This window comes from Hyla sarda, chromosome 5, assembly GCF_029499605.1.
Source record: "Hyla sarda isolate aHylSar1 chromosome 5, aHylSar1.hap1, whole genome shotgun sequence".
In the NCBI taxonomy this organism is placed as follows: domain Eukaryota; kingdom Metazoa; phylum Chordata; class Amphibia; order Anura; family Hylidae; genus Hyla; species Hyla sarda.
The window spans coordinates 258,124,194-258,128,605 of record NC_079193.1 but is presented as its reverse complement, the minus strand read 5'-3'; the positions used below and the strand labels follow the sequence as shown (position 1 = coordinate 258,128,605).

Genomic DNA, 4,412 nt, shown 5'->3' with positions numbered 1-4,412 from the left:
GTGAGAGGCGCTGTGGACGCGGTGCAGCCGGGCTCTGTCAGCGTGAGGGACTTTATGTATTCATCCGCGTTATATGCACTATATGTTCTTGTACAGCAGAGCTGTATGTGTACACGACTGTGCTGCACACTGACTATATGGGCACTGGCTGGCAGGGTATGGATATTGTGGGAGGCTATACTGTTATAGCTAAGATGCCATATACAGAAGAAGATAGAAGAACAGCACATCCAATTAAAAGATTATCCGTATGGGGGTGCACGCAGATCCTGGATCCTTGGTTAGAGGACCTTAAATAATTTAAACAGCAAAAAGAGATCTTGTCCACAGCACCAATTCCAAAAAAGTGAAAATTTATTCCATAACAGGTGTCAAAACAGCAGCGACGTTTCAGTCAGCTCAACCTGACCTTTCTCCCACTGGCTGGCAGGGTATGGATATTGTGGGAGGCTATACTGTTATAGCTAAGATGCCATATAGCTTTTATTATTGTTGTGTATAAGCCTATTAGGCAATTGTCTTGTGTGATCAGCCCCTATGTCCACAATATTGACAGTAGTTCCTGACAGTTTAGTAAATATTGATGTTGAGATATGTATCACATGAAGGAAGCAATAGAGGATTCTGTGTATATAATGCAGTGTTTTCCAAACAGTGTGTCTCCAGCTGTTGCAAAACTACAACTCCCAGCATGCCCGGACAGCCAAAGGCTGTCCGGGCATGCTGGGAGTTGTAGTTTTGCAACAGCTGGAGACACACTGTTTGGAAAACACTAAAAATAATGTTTAGCTGGGTAGAATTAGTTACTTAGTAGATTTTCGTGTCTTCCTCATGTTCCTTACTTCTAGATATTGTGCCACTTACCTATACCACAGCTTTGATTTACTCTTTATTATTGTAGCCTCAAGTCCACTGTTTCCCAACCAGGGTGCCTCCAGCTGTTGCAAAACTTCAACTTCCAGCATGCCTGTTTTGGCGTGCTGGGAGTTGTAGTTTGGCAACAGCTGGAGGCACCCTGGTTGGGAAACACTGTAGTCTCGTCTTTGCACCTCCTTATCTATTGATAGCACTGTAATTGCCTTTTTTGGTATGTTGGGAGTTGGTTTGGCAACAGCTGGAGGTACCCTGGTATGGAAACACTGTAGTCTAGTCTTTGCACCTCCTTATATATTGATAGCACTGTAATTGCCTTTTTTGGCATGCTGGCAGTTGGTTTGGCAACCGCTGGAGGTACCCTGGTTGGGAAACACTATAGTCTAGTCTTCGCACCTCCTTATCTATTGATAGCACTTTAATTGCCTTTTTTTTTTTTACTGTATGTTTTACTATTCACTTTATTTGCCTTGATATGTTCTACCTTGTTTACACGTTTGCCAGCAAGCTTTTCTTTATTTGGAAAAAGCTTTTAAAAATGGATGTGGTTACAATGTACACATTGGTCTGGTTTATAGTATCAGTGTAAGATAGCGGCGTAAAATGAAAAGCTATACGTAAACCTGTAACTATCTGGGAGGAAGTTTCTGTGGTTTTGTTTTTTCAGATCTGTCTAGAATTGTAGACTTCCAGATAACTGATTGAAGTTAATGGGTAGCAAAATCAGCTATACAAAATATGCAGAAGATCCTGTATGTGTGAATGTACCATAAGGGTAAGTTCAGACGAGTGGATCCACAGCGTATTTTACGCTACGGATCTGTCACCGAAGGACCCCTATAGGGGGCCTTTAGATGTGCCTGCTCGGAGCGGTACTACGCTGCTACGAGCAGACACACTGCTGCGATGTGCGAGTCGCTGTGCATGCACATTATACTCGCACGCATCGCAGTCGCTCCCCCTGCTCCCTGAGCTAGGCAGAGAGCAGCCGCGGTGTGAGGATACTGCCCATACACACGGCAACTCACACATCACAGCGTGTCTGCTCGTAGCGGAGTATTGCTGCTCCAAGCAGGTACATCTGAAAGCACCCTGTAGCGGTCCTTCTGTGGTGGATCCACAACGTAAAATACGCCGTGGATCCGCTGGTCTGAATGTACCCTAATGGTCTATTCACACATACGGTATTCTGTGCAGATTTGACGCGTAGATTTGATGCACAAGATTTTCTGCTGCAGATTTCAATGTAAACTGAACACAGCTTGAAATCCTGCGCATCAAATCTACACAGAATACTTTGTGTGAATAGACCCTAAGGGTGTATTCACACACACATTATCCTGTGCAGGATTTAAAGGACATCTGCAGCCTAAATACACTTATTTCCTATCCACAGGATAGGAGATAAGTGTTTGCGGGGGGTCCGAACGCCGGGACTCCCAACCCCCGATCTCCTGCACGGGGCCACGGCTCTGCTGCGGCTCTCCCATGCAGGTGCATGAAGCCATGGCCGACCCGTCTCCTCCATGCAGTTCTATGGGAGAGGCGGGGATGCAGCGTTCGTGCATCCCCGTCTCCCCGATAGAAATGTGTGGGGGCGCACAATTGACCTCAATGAGGTCCACGCTACGCGCATTAGCTGCAGCACAGCTGCGGCAATGACAGGGCCCCATTCGGGAGATCACCGGGGGTCCCAGCGGTCAGACCCCCAGCGATCACACTTATCACCTATCTTGTGGATAGGGGATAAGAGTATTTAAGCTGCAGATGTCCTTTAAAGCTGCGTTCAGTCATCTAATTTATATTAAAATCTCCAGCATAAAATCTGCACAGGATACTGTACGTGTGAATACAAAAGCCTCTCAGCCCTATAAAAGACCCCTTCTAAAATACAACTTTGATATACATTAAAATCACTGATCCCCCAACAACAAGAGACTCTAAAGAGAAAAATAAAATACTACAGAAGACACCAAACGGAGTATGGCAATACAATTTGTTTTAGTGTGAAAATGTCTACTCCGTGTACCAGTGCATTAAGATACATTTTTACTAACACTTTCATTGTTAAGTTGATTTCTGCAAAAGAAATACAATGCGCAGCGTACAATCACATATAGACCACAGGGAAGCCCTTATACAATGTAAATAAATCAGAAACCTGGCTCCCTGGGAGTGCCCTCTACTTGTTCTTATAACAGGTATGTATTGGAGGGAAAAGGACCAACTAAGGGGTACAACCTCCTACTCAATGAGTGAATATGTAGCCCACAACAATTCCAAGGCTGCTCGGAAATGCAGCATCTCATAGATAGCAATACGTTTCCGAGCGAATTCCGCAAAAAGAATATCTGTCTTCTTGTAGATCCCGGAAACGGGATTTTCACTAGAGACATCTGAAATTCCACCCAAAATATCATATCAGCCTCGTGTTTTTTTTTTTGTTTTTGTTTTCCTTCTCTGGATTAACACAGTAGGGTTTTAGGTTGAACTTAATGGCCTCTTTGTCTTTTTTTCCACTTTATAAACTATGTATGAAGGGTAGACCTTTAAAGGGGTAATCTGGTGGATTTTTTTCAAATCAACTGTTAAACAGATTTGTAAATTACTTCTGTTTAAAAATCTTAATCCTTCCAGTACTTATCAGCTGCTGTATACAACAGAGGAAGTTGTATTTCTTTCTGGAGTTCTTTACTGTCTGACCACAGTGCTCTCTGCTGACACCTCTGTCCATGTCAGGAACTGTCCAGAGTAGGAGCAAATCCTCATAGCAAACCTCTCCTGCTCTGGACAGTTCCTGACATGGACAGAGGTGTCAGTAGAGAGCACTGTGGTCAGACTGAATAGAACGCCAGAAAGAAATACAACTTCCTCTGGAGCATACAGCAGCTGATAATTTTTTTTCCCACCGGAGTGCCCTTTTTAAGGCAAGGGTCTAATTTGATAACTGTTCAGGGTCCATCTGGTGCCCACTCAGTTCCTGCTATTTAAAGGAGTAGTCCCATGTAGGAAAATATATCCAAAAGATAGCGGATAAGTGTATTATCACAGGGGTCTGACGGCTGGGACCCCCATGATCTTCCGTTAGACGCTCTGGCCTAGCATCTCTATGGGAGAGTCCGAGATAAACGAGCCATAAGATGTGATCCTGTGCTCTAATAATGCTCCATTCTGGCGCTCTTTACATCAGCGAATAGTTGGTCTAAACTGATAACCTTCCACTAAAGTGCAAGATTATCCGAAGTTTAGAACCATTGGATGTTTGTATATTTAAATAACTCCTTTATGAACATATTGTTACTTTCTTGTTTTTTATTTTGCCAAAAGTTCCTAAAAAAGTTGAAGGTGTAAAAACGTATTTTGCTAAGTTAGTATTTGAGGTCCCCTAACAGGGTGTGAGGGACTGTATTTATTTTTAACTAGAGCTGTGATATCATCATAGGGAGAAATCAGGTTTAGTGAGCGAAAAGCAACAAGGCAGATCCTTCTGTTACACAACAATTTGTCATCAGTTTATGAAACCTCTGATCTTTAATCTG

The 4,412-nt window shown here is 43.4% G+C and overlaps 1 protein-coding gene across 3 annotated transcripts in view; it reads left to right on the top strand.

Moving 5' to 3' along the window:
- RALBP1 (ralA binding protein 1) overlaps positions 1 to 4,412 on the top strand; it is a 48,257-nt gene that overhangs the window by 182 nt on the left and 43,663 nt on the right. The window contains exon 1 of one of the 3 annotated variants that reach the window (XM_056521574.1): positions 24 to 42. The exons of 1 other annotated variant lie outside the window; for it this stretch is intronic. The gene's annotated coding sequence lies outside the window, so the exon portion shown is untranslated. Of the gene's footprint in view, positions 1 to 23; positions 43 to 101; positions 157 to 4,412 lie in introns of those variants that run through there. One more of the 3 variants, XM_056521573.1, reaches the window with a different exon arrangement.